The following is a 19,419-nucleotide window of genomic DNA, read 5'->3' as shown; positions in this document are numbered from 1 at the left end:
AGAGATGACACACTAAGTCATCAGAATTTTTTATATTTTTTACCAATAAAGATGAATATCTCATATTTCTTTCTTATTTTTTTCTTTCTCTGAGGTTTGCAGTTTATTGAAACCTCATACATACATTACTTGGATGTAGAATTCTAAAACCATGTTTTTCCAAAAAACGTTTTTATACTATATCATGGAATAATGAATATACCAATGGAATACATAAGTCACTCAATTTGCTTCTCAATGTGTTAAACAGAGAATTATTTGCTCATTTGGTAAACTTTACCTCATTTGCTTCTTCACCTTCATCATCATCATCTTCAATAGCTTCTCCAGTAAAGCATAACAATGATCTTAGGGTTATACGCTCACATAAAAAGTGATCAATTCCAAAGTCTGCAGCCAGGATACCTTCAGAATTATCATCCAGATCTCCACTCTCAGGAACTTCAGGAGGGGCAAAAACAAATTAGAGAAAGAGTCATCAGAAACTGTTTTGGTCACAGTACGAACTGTCCCACGTCCCTTGTGTTTCTGCTTCTTAATCATTTTCAAAGTGATATTCTTCTTTTTTTTTCCAATCTATCTGGCACCCTGTACAACCCACAATTTCTGGTCCATCAAAATAAAACGGATCAGAATCATCTGGTTCTGACCCCATGTTTCTTTCTTTTTTTTTTTTTTAATTTTATTTTATTTTTAAACTTTACATAACTGTATTAGTTTTGCCAAATATCAAAATGAATCTGCCACAGGTATACATGTGTTAATTGCCATGTTCATCTGGTATTTTCTATTTTTAGTAGTACTTCCGTTGAAACCCTTGCCCTACATTACCTTTTTCCATGAATTATTTGCCAATCAGCAATAAGGAACTTCACTGAAATCCCACAACAGAAGTTCAAAAATCTGTTACCTTCAAGATTTTTTCTTATCCTCATGTAAAATGTTGCTTGTCTTTCTTATTTATAAAAAAGGAGAAAGAGTTGAGGGAGTTAAAGAGATTTTAGGTGTTAAGACTTGGATACAACGTAAGCCAGGGGATTCTCCAGGTTGACACTTTTGGGAATCTAGATAATTAGAAATTGGGTATAAAGATTTTTTTTTTTCTCTACAAGTTCATAACAGACAAAAACCTGAAATGGCAGCAGTTATTTATCATTGAGTACACAGGAGAATTTGCACAATATCTACAACTAGTGTCTGCAGAAAACTTGTCTTTTCAACTTCTTAAAGCTAAATGTTTAAAAGCACTTTATAAATAAAAAGAGGAGACTATTTTTGAAATAGTGTCTCCACTCAGCACTTTTTTTTTTTTTTTAACCTAAGACCGTTCAATCTGAACATATGTCAGGGATAATTAGCAGTCTTAGCAGTCTTCTGCTAACAGAATACCTGCTCAACTTAGCAGGCATTTCTTGTTTCTTATTAACCAAATTATGTTCAGGTCATATATCAAATCTTTGACAATAATGCCACTTTCATGCTTAATTGGTTAAATAAATAGGTAATTATGGTAACTGTACTGAGATACTACTGTAAATTCTTGTAATCATGGCATTTGCCTGATGTAGACTGTGATGTCATTTGATCTATTGTATAGATTTAATAACACTAAAAATTAATGTAGCACTTGTTCCATATCAATGAAGATTCCTCCAGATGTTAATAACATTTTAGGTAAAATTCTAGCCAATATTTTGAACATTATATTAAATGAAGTCATAGTATTTTTATGAAAAATATTGTATCTGGCATTAAGCACAGAAAAATAAATTGATAACTTGCTTCTGAGAGGGGAGATTGAAATCTTGACATACGGTAATTAGCAGAATTTATATCTTGCTATGGGATATTTACAGTAATGACTGTGTTCTTAGAATACTTTTGGATCACAGCAAATATTGGCTCATAAAAAATCAAGAAAATCATGTTAGGGGAAGAGGAAAGATATTAATAGTAGTCTTAAAATTCTTGCTCTATGTTTTCTACTAATTAGCACTTTTCTAATGAGTGCTAACCAAATGAGACTTTGACATAAATTAGCAAAAAAGTTCTCAAAACCTTTAAAAGTAAAATAAATGACATATGGCAAAATGTTGATGTGGTAAGCATTTAAATGTATTAGTTATTAATATGAAGAACTTTAAACATATTAGGTATCAAACCTATGTTAAATACCAGGTTTATCACTAAGGATTACATTTGGCTGCATTTATCAGTAAAAACATGAATATAATATTAATAAAAATAAAGTTTACCAGTGGTGTGAGCAAGTTGTAAGTGTGTTCCTTATTCATCAGAAAGAACCCTGGAAGTAAGTAATCCAGGGCTATATAGAAGTTCCACAATTACCATGAATACAGACTCATTCTCTTTTCTCTCCCATTATTCTAGATCAAGGATAGAAGACTTTTTCTTAAGGGGTCAGGAATGAAATATTCTAGGATTTGCAGTCCACACAGTCTCTCCTACAACTTACTAATTCTATTTCTGTCACAAAAAGTAATTTGCCAGTGTAGCATGAAACTACTAAATACCTACTAACGTAGATATGATGGAAGGAAAGTCATGACCAAACTAGATGGCACATTCACAAGCAGAGACATTACTTTGCCAACAAAGGTCCGTCTAGTCAAGGCTATGGTTTTTCCTGTGGTCATGTATGGATGTGAGAGTTGGACTGTGAAGAAGGCTGAGTGCTGAAGAATTGATGCTTTTGAACTGTGGTGTTGGAGAAGACTCTTCAGAGTCCCTTGGACTGCAAGGAGATCCAACCAGTCCATCCTATAGGAGATCAGTCCTGGATGTTCTTTGGAAGGAATGATGCTAAAGCTGAAACTCCAATACTTTGGCCACCTCATGCAAAGAGTTGACTCATTGGAAAAGACTCTGATGCTGGGAGGGATTGGGGGCAGGAGAAGGGGAGGACAGAGGATGAAATGGCTGGATGGCATCACCGACTCGATGGACATGAGTTTGAGTGAACTCTGGGAGTTGGTGATGGACAGGGAGGCCTGGCGTGCTGTGATTCATGGGGTCGCAAAGAGTCGGACACAACTGAGCGACTGAACTGAACTGATATTCCAGTAAAACTGCTGTCAACTACAAATTGGCATTTTCCAAGGATATTTGCCATCTGCCTTAGCAGAGATTGAATCCCGAACTTCTGCAGCTGTTGACTTTCAACATGCCCTTGAAGGCAGTTCAAGGTGGAGAGTCAGGCACTGTGTGCTTCATGGAAACTGGTAGAGTAAGTATGTAGTTAGATATTTTCATGAACTGATTTCATGATCCCAATCCTTGTATTTCCTCATGCCTAGAAAAGCACTAAATCCTTTCATGGTGATAGCAGCTTCTCCTGACTAGCAAAAGACCTTTTTTAAAGTAAGCTGTGGTACATATACACAATGGAGTATTACTCAGCCATTAAAAAGAATACATTTGAATCAGTTCTAATGAGGTGGATGAAACTGGAGCCTATTATACAGAGTGAAGTAAGCCAGAAAGAAAAACACCAATACAGTATACTAATGCATATATATGGAATTTAGAAAGATGGTAACAATAACCCTGTGTACGAGACAGCAAAAGAGACATTGATGTACAGAACAGTCTTATGGACTCTGTGAGAGAGGGAGAGGGTGGGAAGATTTGGGAGAATGGCATTGAAACATGTAAAATATCATGTATGAAACGAGTTGCCAGTCCAGGTTCGATGCACAATACTGGATGCTTGGGGCTGGTGCACTGGGATGACCCAGAGGGATGGAATGGGGAGGGAGGAGGTTTCAGGATGGGGAACACATGTATACCTGTGGTGGATTCATTTTGATATTTGGCAAAACTAATACAATTATGTAAAGTTTAAAAATAAAATAAAATTAAAAAAAAAAGTAAGCATGTGATTACATTGAACTTCCCCTTCACTAATATCTTATATATTGATCTTCCCTCACTGCCTCTTTGGAGCAGTCTCTCAGAGCTATCTGAGGCTGCTGTCCCCATTTTGCCCCAAATTAAACTTAACTCACAACTCTGGAGTTGTGCATATTTTTTGGTCAACACTGTATAGAGAAAAACAAGTGATGGGATGAGTTTATCTCATGGATGATAATTATACTAAGCTCTCTTTCAGAATGTGGATTTCATCCTCAAGGTCAATTCATGACTCAAGAATGGCTGTCAGAGGTCTAGATATAATATTCTAAGTGAAAGCCAGAAGAATTGCAGATACTAAAGGATCAAATGGGCTTCCTTCACAGAGACTAAGCTCTTTTTAAATTGAGTTTCAATGAGGACCTGCACAATATTTTTATTTACATCTCTGTTTAATAAATAATCTGAAAGATCTTTATTCTTGATTCCTAAAAACATAAGCACTACATGCTTAAAACTGAGAATTGGTTGGCTATTGTCTCCAGTTCCTGGGAAGTAACCTCTAAATCCTTGGAATTTCCCTAGGGAAGTGTTTTTGTTACTTATGGTGGGTCCATGGGGCCAAATCTGATAGTTTAAGTTAGTGAGATTGCCTAGGGTGGTGGCTACCCAGTACAGAAAGAATAAATATGTGGTTAGAGATTTGGGGCTTTGAGCCATATCAGCCAACCTCCAGGAAAAAGAGAGAATTGGAGATTGAATTCAGCCATATAAACAATGATTCAATTAATCTTGCCTATAGAATGAAACCATAATAAAAACTCAGGACACTGATGTTTGAGTAATTTTCCTTGGCTGGTAGTTCTCTGCATATTATCACACACTGGTGTGTCCAAAGGCACATAATGAAGACAAGAAAGTTATATATTTTGGACCTTCCCAGACCACATCTTATGCATTTCCCCCTCAGACTGGTTCTGATTAGTATTATTTTGTTTTAATAAATCTAATCATAAGTACAGTGTTCTCCTGAGTTCTGTGAATCATTCTAGAAAAAGCATTAAATTTGAGTGAATGGTAAGAACTCTTTAATTGTAGCTCATGATCAGAGTGGGGATCTCTGAGATTGTATCTGGCATCTGAAGTAAGGCAAAAGCAGTTTTGTGGAGGATGATGCCCTTAATCTGTGAAGTTTGGCCTGGATCCAGGTAATTAAGTCTCAGAAGTTATTGCAATCTCATTTGCCAGAAGTTAGTCATTTGACTACATCTAGATTTAAATCCCAGGGACAGGGGAGCCTGATGGGCTGCTGTCTATGGGGTTGCACAGTCGAACACAACTGAAGCGACTTAGCAGCAGCAGCAGCAGCAGCAGATTTAAATTAGATTTTTAGACTCATATCTTCCATACCACCATTAGGCTTAGAATACTGCCCACATATCCTATAATTAAGCTAAATATTTGGGATTCTAGCTTGAACTAAAGGAGATCAGTCCTGAGTATTCATTGGAAAGACTGATGTTGAAGCTGAAACTCCAATACTTTGGCCATCTGATATGAAGAGCTGACTCATTTGAAAAGACCCTGATGCTGGGAAAGATTGAAGGCAGGGGGAGAAGGGGACATCAGAGAATGAGATAGTTGGATGGCATCACTGACTCAATGGACATGAGTATGGGTAAAATCTGGGAGTTGGTGATGGACAGGGAGGCCTGGCGTCCTGCAGTCCATGGGGTCTCAAAGAGTCAGACACAACTGAGTGACTGAACTGAACTGAACTGAAGCTTGAACTACTTGGACATCTTCCTTCTAAAAAAGGTCATCTTTCTTTAATAATTAACTTCATCATGTTTCACTTTTTGGTTTGCCTCAGCTATCACAGTAACAGCAAGACTACATGATCATCTAGCAACTCCTTTCATTTACTTCTCTTCATAAGTCAGTTGAAAAATTAAGAAATTTCTCATCTTCCTACTACCACATCTAAAAACCTCCTTTGGTCTGTACTCATATTTTCCTGTGATCCTTTGAATTACAAAAGTAACATAAGAAGTATTTGCTCTATCAAAAACAAATTATCTTCCTAGTTTCCATGTTCCATTACTTATGACTTGTCAAGGACTTTGATTTAATTAGTGCATATATTCTCTTTATTACAATAATATTTTTCCAGCATGCAAACGTCCTTACTCTCTTCCATTAAATAAAAGATAACTAAATGAAACCTTAAACTTCTAGCCTTATTCTGCTCTAATTACTCTCCCTATCATCTGGTCCTGTTCTTAGTAAAACTTTGCAATATATGTGCCTGAACTAGCTGTTTACATTTCCTTCTTCCTACTTGATTGTGGTTTTTCTTCCTATCAATCCATCAGACTGTTCTTGGTAACACTGTTAGTGTCAATTACAAATTGGCACATGCAGTCTACCTCTACCAAGATTAAATCATGTGCTGCTGCAACTGCTGATTTTTAACACCCTCTTCTGAAAAAAGTTCAGGGTGGAGAGCAGAAATGAGGTACTCTGTGCTCAGGGAACAACTGGCAGGACAGGCCTTCAGATAGATATCTTCAGGAGCCAAATTTATGAACCCAGTTCTTATATCTCCTCATATCTAGAAAAGCACTAAAATCCATGATGATAACTATTCTTCATGACTAGCAGAAAACTTCTGGAAAAATAATGTGAATGCATGCACTCTCCCTTCACCAAAATCACATATATACTCACCTTCCTCCCTACTTATTTGAAACAGTTTCTCAGAGATATTTGAGGCATTGTCACCTGGGCTGCAGTCCTTATTTTGCCCCAAATAAAACTTGCAACTGTCATGTTACACACTTTTTAAGTCAACCTTAGTGATCCCCATTATGCCAGCAGTGAAAGTAACCATTCTCTTCTATCTTGTATTTTATCAGTCCTCGCCAGTGTTGATCCAGTCCTTATCTCTTGAGTAAAATAGCATATATGTATGCTTTTCCTCTACTTTCACTTGTATGTCTGCCTAATTTCCAATGCTTCTGCCTCTTCCTCATTTACTTATTCTGTGGATCCAGGGAAACCCCATGATTTGTTCAGAATATATTCTATTATTTCTAGACATATGATTTTTAATAGGGAATTTCATCTATGCATCTAGCTTTGAAAACAATGCCAGCACAGACTGATCATCACATTTCAGCTGTAGCTCTGACTTCTCCCCTGAACTTGAACCTTATTCCAAGCTTTCCATTAACTATCTTCATATCTTCATTTGTAGTTCTGACAATATCTTAAATTTTGCATGTTCAAATATGGAGTATTTTTTTTTTCCTTTTTTAAAATTGAAGTTCAGTTGGTTACAATATTGTATTAGTTTCATGTGTACTGCAAAATGATTAAGTTATATATATTTTCAGAATTTTTTTCCATTGTAGGTCATTAGAAGATATTGAATATAGTTCCTTGTGCTACACAGTAAATCCTTGTATTTATTTTATATATAGCAGTGTGTATCTCTTAATCCCATGCTCCTAATTTATCCCTCCCTCACTTTTGTAGTGATCTAATGATGTTTATTTTCCATGTATATGAGTCTGTTTCTATTTTGTAAATACATTTTTATTATATTTTAGATTTCACATATAAGTTATATCATATAATATTTGTCTTTCTCTGTCTGACGTATTTCCTTTAATATGATAATCTCCAGGTCCATCCATAAAAATGAATTTCTTGATAACTTCACAACCAAACCTTTCTGATTCATTCTTTCATTCTTCATCTCAGGAATATCAGAATCATCCTACCAGTTGGTTAAACCCCAAACCTGAGAGTTCTGTTTAATGTATCACTTTCCTTTATGTCTCACATTCAGTTAAAGTCCTGTTGAAATAATGTAAAAAATGTTGAATGTTTCCAGTTCTCCCCTACTTCTACTGCCCCTATTGGTGCCCAAGCTACTCTTGTCTTTTGCCTGAGGACTAAAATAAACTCTTTACTTCCAGCTATTTAGGCCTATAAGCAATTATCCACAGTTTGTAATTTTAAAAGTTAAATTATATTGCATTATTTTCTTGATTAAAATCCACTAATAGTTCTTCCAAATGAAGTTAGTATAAATCAATGGTCCTATTTAATGGCAGGTTCATGCTTAGCTTTCTGACTTTTCCATTTTTTCTTTACTTACCTTATTCAAGTCAAATAACTTTTCTATTTTCTGAACATGTCAAATCATTCCTTTTTCAAAATCTTTGTGGCTAAAATATGTCTGAAATATTCTCCAGACATTCTCATGACTAAACTCTTAAGACTCTACCACCTCTGAGAGCTCTATATTGACAAACATATTTAAAGTAACATCACCCTGCCCCCATCACTCTGTAATAACATCATCTCCTTTATCATCTCCTTAGCAGTTATCACTAAAGTTATTTGTTTTACTCCTTTATTTTATCTCTTTCTCCAATGGAAAAAATATTGAGAATCTGTAGTAAATTTGTTGAACTGTAGATTCTGATTTAGTAGTTCTTGGGTTGCATCTGAAATTTTGCATTTCTAACAAGATCCTAGTTGAAACATATTATCTAGGGATTTCATGACTCTCATTTTTTTTTTTTTTTTTTGCTATATCTTTTCTTAAAGGTTTATGATAGTTTATTAGTTAAGGGGTTACTTGTAGAACATAACTAGGTTAATTAACCATTGGATTAAAAGCAACTTACAGATTCACTCACTCTAAACATACAAACTCTATATAGAACCCTTAGGAATGACTTCTAGAAGATTACCTAAGAAGTGCACCCCAAGGGAACTTACTGTATTGCTAAGGTCAGACTGTTACCTGTGGAAAGAGGAAATAACAGTACAGTGGTTGACTCAGGAATCATGATCCAGAGTCATGATCTGCAAAGGGGAAAGCCATAATCACTGTTTCTGGCAATGCTGCTATGCCAGTCACCTGAATAATGAATCACCCACACTCTGTTTCTCATCTGTTTGATTCATTTCCAATTCAAGATTTACCCAGTTATATCATTGTTACATTTAGGTTTCTTCTAGTTGTAAGGGAATCATAAAATTTGGCTTTTGGTTTTATAAGTTCTGCAGTACCAAAAGACATTGTAGGAAGAGGTCAAAATGAATATGAGCTAATACAACTCATCTGTTTAAAATAGCCCCAAGGCAGTGCTGTTTGTGTTTCAAGAATTTAGTTTCCATTGAAAAATTTCTTACAATTTTTAATTTACTGTGCTTCTAGTTTCTCTCTCTAGTTTCAATATGTCTCAAATTAGAATGGACTATGGGTCTGAGTACCAAAAAAAATATTGAGTATAAAATGGGATGTTTTGTTCTAAGTACATCCCTTCCTTCCAACAGTCTAGAGGTTGGTTATGTCAAGCTCAGAGTGGATTATTTCACAGGAGGATTACCCATATTCCATGTGAATATCTATTGAGGTACCCGACTTCACAATCTATCCATTAAAGTTTAAATGTCACAGTTATGAGACATGCTTTTGGCTTAGATCAAGTGTTGTATAGGGGCTTCCTTGATGGCTCAGTGGTAATGAAATCACCTGCCAATGCAGGAGGTGCAAGAGACACAGGTCTGATCCATGGATCAGGAGGATCCCCTAGACTAGGAAATCACACCCGCTCCAGTATTCTTGCCTGGGAAATCCTACAGACAGAGGAGCTTGGTGGGTCCATGGAGTTGCAAAGACTCAGACAGAACTGAGTGCTATACAGTATTCAATTCAGTTCAGTTCAGTCACTCAGGCATGTCCGACTCTTTGCGACCCCATGAATCATAGCACACCAGTCCTCCCTGTCCATCACCAACTTCCAGAGCCCACCCAAACCCATGTCCATGGAGCCAGTGATGCCATCCAACCATTTCATCCTCTGTCATCCCCTTCTCTTCCTGCCCTCAATCTTTCCCAGCATCAGGGTCTTTTCAAATGAATCAACTCTTCACATCAGATGGCCAAAGTACTGGAGTTTCAGCTTTAGCATCATTCCCTCCAAAGAAATCCCAGGGCTGATCTCCTTCAGAATGGACTGGTTGGATCTCCTTGCAGTCCAAGGGACTCTCAAGAGTCTTCTCCAACACCACAGTGCAAAAGCATCAATTCTTCTGCGCTTAGCTTTCTTTATAGTCCAACTGTCACATCCATACATGACCATTGGAAAAACCATAGCCATGACTAGACGGACGTTTCTTGGCAAAGTAATGTCTCTGCTCTTTAATATGCTGTTTAGGTTGGTCATAACTTTCTTTCCAAGGAGTAAGCATCTTTTAATTTCATGGCTGCAATCACCATCTGCAGCGATTTTGGAGCCCAGAAAAATAAAGTCAGCCACTGTTTCCCCATCTATTTGCCATACAGTATTATGTTTATAATTACAGAATGCAAATTTGAACTAAAGTCTAGTTTGGTTCAATGAAAACAACTTGTGTCTTCAGGAATGAAGCATGTTATCCTTCTGACATCTATGTATGAGAAGAAGCAAGAAGTATTCCAACTCAGTTGCTTAACTGAACTTTGATATCCTTCACTTTTATTGGAGCTTCATTACCTAGGCACAATTGTGGGAATCATTTCCCTTGTAACTTTCCAATTCATGGTTGTTCTTTCTGTTACAGCCATCTCCTAACCTGAGTCATCAGGTTAGCATAAACTCTCAAGTGTCATATAGGTACCCACCATGAATAACAGAGACACTTCTACAACCCATGAGATTTCAAGGGTTTAGAGGTTATCTCCCAGGATCTGGGACACAGAGTATAACTCTCACTGGGTAAAACTCATTCTTTACTACAGAGCCACATTTTCTGTGAAGCCCTTCCTGATTTTCTTTCTTATCCCTAGGAGAAGTTATTGTGCCCTTCTCTGTGCTGCTAAGGTATAGCATATTATTCTCATATTACAGATAACCTTATATGAAACCAACAGTTAATAGTTGCTTGTTCATGCCTCTGTCTCCTTTGCCAGATGGTGGGTTCCTAGAGAGCAAGAACTGGTTGATCTGGATATTCTCAGAACCTAATATGGTTCCTAGAACATAAAGTAACCTTTTTGTCTCTCTTTCTCCTTGTTCTTTCTATGTACATGCTTGCACATGCACAAACACATGGGAGAATGTAGGCTGTTCTGAAAAATTTTACCATTCCTACATGTGTGAATAAAATAAAACTCTTAAAAACTAAGCCTTGTTGCAAATTATATCATTCAAAATGATGTTTTTTCTTTATTTTGGGCATTTAAATTGATAGCTCCCTTTTTACTGATGATGTTGATTAAAGGAGGCACGGGTATGGAAAAATGGAAGAAGGTACATGCGTCAGGTGTTCCAATGATGCCTGAACCACACAATTAGCTCACACTGTAGAGGATGCGCTGAAGCTTCTAAATACAAATAAAGTTCTCTCTCTAGAGTGCTTTCCTTTCAGAGCACAATTTGACCAGGATAATTGACTTACTGGCAAAGAGTTTTGATCTAAAAATTGAGTGCGCTTTTCTATAATTGGCTTTAATATAGTTGTAAAACAGAAAGGTAAAAGCTTTCTTTCAAGAAGACTTGGAAAAGTGCTAATGCAGTAAATAGCACACTTGATACTTTTATTAAAGCTCTTTGCTTAAATGGAAATTGACTATATAACCATGTTTTCACACTCTGAGCTTTTTAACATCTGAGTAGTAACACAGACAATAAGATTTTGCATATTGAGGTTTTATGGAAATAGAACACTATTCTATTCTATTTTGAACTATTCTATTCAGTTCAAACATGAGAATATCTATAAATGGGAATTTAATTACAGTAAGACTATGCCAACACATTTTGTAGTTTTTGTGACTATAGAAAAAACAATCTATACCTAATATTATGAGAAAATTCAAAACTAAGTACAGATACCCAAAGAAAAGCTAATAAATTCTGATGCTTAAGTCATTATAAAAGAGTTCAGTTCAGTTCAGTTCAGTCTCTCAGTAATGTCCGACTCTTTGCAACCCCATGAATCGCAGCATGCCAGGCCTCCCTGTCCATCACCAACTCTCGGAGTTCACTCAGACTCACATCCATTGAGTCAGTGATGCCATCCAGCCATGTCATCCTCTGTCATCCCCTTCTCCTGCCCCCAATTCCTCCCAGTTAACACTTACTATATAATATAAAATTAGAATTAATTTATGATACATTTTAAATTATGTTTCACAATTTCCTTGCTTTCAAGGTCTCATATGACCCAAATATGGATTTTTTTTTTAAATAAAAAAAAGATAAGCATCCATCAATGGACTGAATTGTACCTCCCCCGCTCCAGAAATTCATATTTTGACCTCCAACCCTCAAGATGACTATATTTAGAGATAAGTCTTTTAGGAGGTAATTAAGATTTAGAGGAGGCTATAAAAGTAGGGCCCTGATCCCATATCTTTAAAGGCCTTGTAGAAGAAGAAAGATCTCTTTCTTTCTGTGTTTCTCCCTCTCTGTCTCTCTCTTCTCCCCAGATCCATCAAGGAAAGGTATATAAAAGAATAGCAAGAGGGCAGATATCTGCAAGACAGGAAGAGGAATGTCTTCAGTAACCAAATTGGCTGGCACTTTGATCTTGGACTTCTCAGTCTCCAGAACTTTGACAAATAAACTGCTGTTTCTTAAGCGACCTAAGAAAATTATGTCAATATCACTGATGAACATAGATGTAAAATTCCTCAACAAAATGCTACTTATCCAAATTCAACAATATATCAAAATGATCACACACCATAACTATGTGGGATTTATGCCAGGATGCAAGGATTTTTTAAATATGGGTAAATTGAGCATATTTTAAAATAAACTTTACAGTAGTAAATATCCTTTCATGTGTTCTTAATTTGGGTTTAAACCTGACATGGGGTTAGGAGGCTGAGTTAAAGATAAAAGTATATACTGTTAGATATATGACTCGCAATGGTAGGGAGGTTTTTAGTAAAATTGTAGTGTGATTAAGTAGTGGAATGTGCTCTCTTACTGCCAAACAAGACATAATTTAAGAAAAAAAAGAAAAACATGCAGTGAAGGGGGAGATCGTTTATAAATGTATTGTCTCATTTAATTCTTATAAATAATCTTACAAAAGTAGTATGTGGCTCATTGAATAGTAGCTCAATGCAGAATCAAGATGTCTTCTATTTGTTAGCTGTATCACCTGGAGGAAATTATCCAACCGTCATAAACCCCAGGTTTCTAGTAAATTAACAGAGAGAATAATAAGCTTAATCTGCTTTTTATATGTAACTATTTTACAGACAGGAAATGTAACTCAGTGTATCAGTTACTTTGTGACAGATCAAAAATTCAGTACCAAACCTTCTGAATTCAAAATTCTGAATTTCTATTAAAATAATTACTAGTCCTTTCAGATAGGATACATAGATAAATCCCAAGCTATAAAAATTTAGACCTACCTTGGGATCTATGGATAGGGGGCTTCCCATTTGGGACAGTGGTAAAGAATATTCCTGTTAATTCAAAAGATATAAGAGATATGGGTTCGATCCCTGTGTCAGGAAGATCCCCTGGAGGAGGAAATGGCAACCCTCTCCAGTATTCTTGCCTGGAGGATCCCATGGATAGAAGAGATGGGGAGCTACAGTCCATGGGATTGCAAACAGTAGGACATGACTGAGCAACTGAGCACTTGACCACAGAAAGAATAACCTACATACTCATTTAGGTATGACCAAAATCAAATCCTTTATGAGTATATAGTGGAAGTGACAAATAGGTTTAACAGACTAGATCTGATAGACAGAGTATCTGATGAACTATGGATTGAGGTTCATGACATTGTACAGGAGACAGGGATCAAGATCATTCCCAAGAAAAAGAAATGCAAAAAAGCAAAATGGCCATCTGAGGAGGCCTTACAAATAGCTGTGAAAAGAAGAGAGGCAAAAGGAAAAGGAGAAAAGGAAAGATATACCCATTTGAATGCAGAGTTCCAAAGAAGAGCAAGGAGAGATAAGAAAGCCTTTCTCAGTGATCAATGCAAAGAAATAGAGAGAAACAATAGAATGGGAAAGACTAGAGATCTCTTCAAGAAAATTAGAGATATCAAGGGAATATTTCATGCAAAGATGGGCTCAATAAAGGACAAAAATGGTATGGACCTAACAGAAGCAGAAGATATTTGGAAGAGGTAGCAAGAATACACAGAAGAACTGTACAGAAAAGATCTTCTCAACCCAGATAATCAGGATGGTGTGATCACATACCTAGAACCAGACATCCTGGAATGTGAAGTCAAGTGGGCTTGAGGAAGCATCACTACAAACAAAGCTAGTGGAGGTGATGGAATTCCAGTTGAGCTCTTTCAAATCCTAAAAGATGATGCTGTGAAAGTGCTGCACTCAATATGCCAACAAATTTGGAAAACTCAGCAGTGGCCACAGGACTGGAAAAGGTCAGTTTTCATTCCAATCCCAAAGAAAGGCAATGCCAAAGAATGCTCAAACTACCACACAATTGCACTCATCTCACACTGGCACCCCACTCCAGTACTTCTGCCTGGAAAATCCAATGGATGGAGGAGCCTGGTAGGCTGCAGTCCATGGGGTCGCTCAGAGTCGGACAGGACTGAGCGACTTCACTTTGACTTTTCACTGTCATGCATTGGAGAAGGAATGGCAACCCACTCCACTGTTCTTGCCTGGAGAATCCCGGTGGGCTGCCGTCTATGGGAACACACAGAGTCGGACACGACTGAAGCGACTTAGCAGCAGCAGCAGCAGCACACCCTAGTAAAGTCATGCTCAAAATTCTCCAATCCAGACTTCAAAAATATGTGAACCATGAACTTCCAGATGTTCAAGCTGATTTTAGAAAAGGCAGAGGAACCAAAGATCAAACATCCGCTGGATCATGGAAAAAGCAAGAGAGTTCCAGAAAGACATCTACTTCTGCTTTATTGACTATGCCAAAGCAGTTGACAATGTGGATCACAATGGGAATACCAGACCATATCTTGAGACACCTATATGCAGGTCTGGAAGCAACAGTTAGAACTGGACATGGAACAACAGACTGGTTCCAAATAGGAAAAGGAGTAAGTCAAGACTGTATATTGTCACCCTGCTTATTTAACTTATAATCAGAGTACATCATGAGAAATGCTGGGCTGGATGAAGTACAAGCTGGAATCAAGATTGGAGAGAGAAATATCAATAACCTCAGATATGCAGATGACACCACCCTTATGGCAGAAAACTCAACATTCAGAAAACTAAGATCATGGCATCTGGTCCCATCACTTCATGGCAAATAGATGAGGACACAGTGGCAGACTATTCTGGGGGGCTCCAAAATCACTGCAGATGGTGACTGCAGCCATTAAATTAAAAGACACTTAACTCCTTGGAAGGAAAGTTTTGACCAACCTAGATAGCATATTAAAAAGCAGAGACATTCTTTTGCCAACAAAGTTCCATCTACTCAAGGCTATGTTTTTTCCAGGAGTCATGTATGGATGTGAGAATTGAACTATAAGACATCTGAGTGCTGAAGTATTAATGCTTTTGAATTGTGGTGTTGGAGAAGACTCTCAAGAGTCCCTTGGACTGCACAGAGATCCAACCAGTCCATTCTGAAAGAGATCAGTCCTGAGTGTTCTAGCTTGTTTCTTTTCTTGAAATCTTGGCAATTAGAAAATAATATTGTTTGTACCAGTTCTGAGGAAGAGGGGCAGAATGTCTAGAATGTGTCTGGAGGAGACATAGAGGATGACCAGGAGACAGATTGGAAGAATATTGAGATGGTGGAGTGAGCAAAAGGGAAGAAAGAAAAAAGGCAAAGGAATGTGTCAAACTGAGGGAGGAAAGTGGTTGGGGTAGGTTTTGGAGCCATACTTTCTTGTTCCAAATCCCTACTATTTGAACTTGGGGTATAAATTTCATGAGCTTGTATAGGTAAATTGCATAGCAAAATGCATGACATATAGTAGTCATTATATAAAGAGTAGTTTTAAAAATAATCTTTTAAAAATGAGGTCAAATTAGTTTTTAGTATCTTATTATGGGGAAAATGTTTATTTCATAAAAAATAACATTATGGTTTGAGTTGTGTTCCCCCAAAAGACATGTTAAATTCTTAAACCCCAGTACATCTTAAAGTGACCTTATTTGGAAGTAAGATCTTTGCAGATTTGATTAAGATAAGGAGGCTCGTTAGGACTGAGCCCTGACCCGACATGACTGGTACTTTTATAAGAAGCAGGAAATATGGACACCAAAACACACAGCAAAAGTAACAAGTAAAAAAACAGTGGCAGAGATAAAAGTAATACATCTACAAGACAAGAAATGCCAGTGATTGCTGGTTGTCACCAGAAGCTAGGGAAGAGGCATAAATCCTCCCTTCAGAAGCCCTCAGAGAGAACCAGCAGTGTCAAAACTTTAATTTTCAACAACTTCTAGCTTAAAGATAACTTCCATCATTTAAATTTTCTATTTTGATATACTTTGCAAAAGAAGCCCTAGGAAATGAAAGCAATGAACTAACATTAATCACTGAATCTGATATGACTAATATTTTTTATTCCAAGACAATCTTTTAAATGATCAATGTGCCTTACAAATTTAAAGAAAGATATGAATAAAGATATATTTATGGCAAAAGTCAAAGGAAAACTACTAAGTTTAAAAGTTTGCTTCTATTTTCAATGAGTTGCAGAACATGTTGATTATGTTTGGTACATTAACTCTGACAAAATGAATAGCTTGTCCTGAATTAAAAGAAAGATTCTGAGTTATGACTCTTTCTTCTATTTGAAATTTAAGATGGCACTATGGGTAGTGCACATGGTATGTAGTAAGGTTTTCTTAAATACCAATTAATGTAGAATTTTATTTGTAAGTATGTGTGTAAGGAAGGAGTCTAATAAGTAGAGATGACTGGCAAGTATTTGATTTGGGAAGTTTTATTACCTTGAACAAGTTAACTTGTCTGTGCTTCAATTTCATCTTTTATTAAAAGTGGTGGTCCTCAAGTTAGGATAGTTCAATTTATGATTTTTCAACTTTGCAATGCTGTTAAAGCAATACTCCTTCAGTAGTAAACATACTGTGAATTTCAAATTTTGATCTTTTCTCAGGGTAGCAATATGCAGTATAATATACTCTTGTGATACCAGGCAGGGGCAGCAAGCTGCAGCTCCCAGTCAGTCACATGATCATGAGGGTAGATAAATAGCTGATACACTTATAACCATCTGCACCCACCAAACCATTCTAATTTCAATTTAAGTACAATATTTAATAAACTGCATAAAATAGTCAACATTGGGTTATAAAATAGTCTGTGTTAGATGATTTGCCCCACAATAGGCTAATGTAAATGTTCTGAGCATGTTTGAGGTAGACTAGGTGAAGCTAGGAGAAGGCAATGGCACCCCACTCCAGTACTCTTGCCTGGAAAATCCCTGGTACGCTGCAGTCCATGGGGTCGCACAGAGTCGGACAGGACTGAGCGACTTCACTTTCACTTTTCACTTTCATGCATTGGAGAAGGAAATGACAACCCATTCCAGTGTTCTTGCCTGGAAAATCCCGTGGACGGAGGAGCCTGGTAGGCTGCAGTCCATGGGGTCACACAGAGTCAGACACGACTGAAGCGACTTAGCAGCAGGTGAAGCTAAGATGGGTAGGTTAGGTGCATTAAATGCATTTTCAACTTATGATAGCTTCAATTTACAATGGGTTTATTGGAGCATAATCACATCATAAGTCTAGGAATATTTGTATTTCTTTCCCACCCATGGACAAATAAAGAATGACTCTTTGAAAAAGAGAAATCTGGCTTTATCATTAATGAGCAAGAGGCTTTGTTTGATGATTCATTCATTAATTCATATATTCAACACATTTATTGAACTTCTAGCTACATGTTCAGAATTTTGTAGACTGGAAATAGATCAGTGAATGAAACATAAATATATTTGATGCCATATGGACTGTAGTTACCTACACTAAGTAGAGGGGTATTAAGGAATACCCCTCGCCCAAGGTAAGGAGCAATGGCTGCGCTTTGCTGGAGCAGCCGTGAAGAGATATCCCATGCCCAAGATAAGAGAAACCCAAGTAAGATTGTAGTTATTGCAAGAAGGCATCAGAGGGCAAACACACTGAAACTGTACTCACAGAAAACTAGTAAATCTAATCACACTAGGACCACAGCCTTGTCTAACTCAGTGAAACTAAGCCATGTCCGTGGGGCAACCCAAGATGGGCGGGTCATGGTGGAGAGATCTGACAGAATGTGGCCCACTGGAGAAGGGAATAGCAAACCACTTCAGTATTCTTGCCTTGAGAACCCCATGAACAGTGTGAAAAGGCAAAATGATAGGATACTGAAAGAGAAACTCCCTAGGTCAGTAGGTGCCCAATATGCTACTGGAGATCAGCGGAGAAAAAACTCAAGAAAGAATGAAGGAATGGAGCCAAAGCAGAAAGAATACCCATTTGTGGATGTGACTGGTGATAGAAGCAAGGTCCGATGCTATAAAGAGCAATATTGCAGAGGAACCTGGAATGTCAGGTCCATGAATCAAGGCAAATTGGAAGTGGTCAAACAGGAGATGGCAAGAGTGAATGTCGACATTCTAGGAATCAGCGAACTGAAATGGACTGGAATGGGTGAATTTAACTCAGATGGCCATTATATCTACTACTGTGGGCAGGAATCCCTCAGAAGAAATGGAGTGGCCATCATGGTAAACCAAAGAGTCCGAAATGCAGTACTTGGATGCAATCTCAAAAATGACAGAATGATCTCTGTTTGTTTCCAAGGCAAACCACTCAATATCACAGTAATCCAAGTCTATGCCCCAACCAGTAACGCTGAAGAAGCTGAAGTTGAACGGTTCTATGAAGACCTACAAAACCTTTTAGAACTAACACCCCAAAAATATGTCCTTTTCATTATAGGGGACTGGAATGCAAAAGTAGGAAGTCAAGAAACACCTGGAGTAACAGGCAAATTTGGCCTTAGAATACGGAATGAAGCAGGGCAAAGACTAATAGAATTTTGCCAAGAAAATGCACTGGTCATAACAAACACCCTCTTCCAACAACACAAGAGAAGACTCTACATATGGACATCACCAGATGGTCAACACCGAAATCAGATTGATTATATTCTTTGCAGCCAAAGATGGAGAAACTCTATACAGTCAGCAAAAACAAGACCAGGAGCTGACTGTGGCTCAGACCATGAACTCTTTATTGCCAAATTCAGACTTAAATTGAAGAAAGTAGGGAAAACCACTAGACCATTCAGATATGACCTAAATCAAATCCCTTATGATTATACAGTGGAAGTGAGAAATAGATTTAAGGGCCTACATCTGATAGATAGAGTGCCTGATGAACTATGGAATGAGGTTCGTGACCTTATACAGGAGATAGGGATCAAGACCATCTCTATGGAAAAGAAATGCAAAAAAGCAAAATGGCTGTCTTGGGAGGCCTTACAAATAGCTGTGAAAAGAAGAGAAGTGAAAAGCAAAGGAGAAAAGGAA

The 19,419-nt window shown here is 37.3% G+C and overlaps 1 pseudogene; it reads right to left on the bottom strand.

The window, feature by feature from the left end:
• Positions 1-262: 262 nt before the first annotated feature.
• On the bottom strand, positions 263-655 carry LOC129657064 (nucleosome assembly protein 1-like 1; annotated as a pseudogene).
• Positions 656-19,419: the final 18,764 nt, after the last annotated feature.

Source organism: Bubalus kerabau, chromosome 7, assembly GCF_029407905.1.
Source record: "Bubalus kerabau isolate K-KA32 ecotype Philippines breed swamp buffalo chromosome 7, PCC_UOA_SB_1v2, whole genome shotgun sequence".
In the NCBI taxonomy this organism is placed as follows: Eukaryota; Metazoa; Chordata; class Mammalia; order Artiodactyla; family Bovidae; genus Bubalus; species Bubalus kerabau.
Note: the sequence above shows the minus strand (reverse complement) of the source record. Positions and strands in the feature narration are given on the sequence as shown.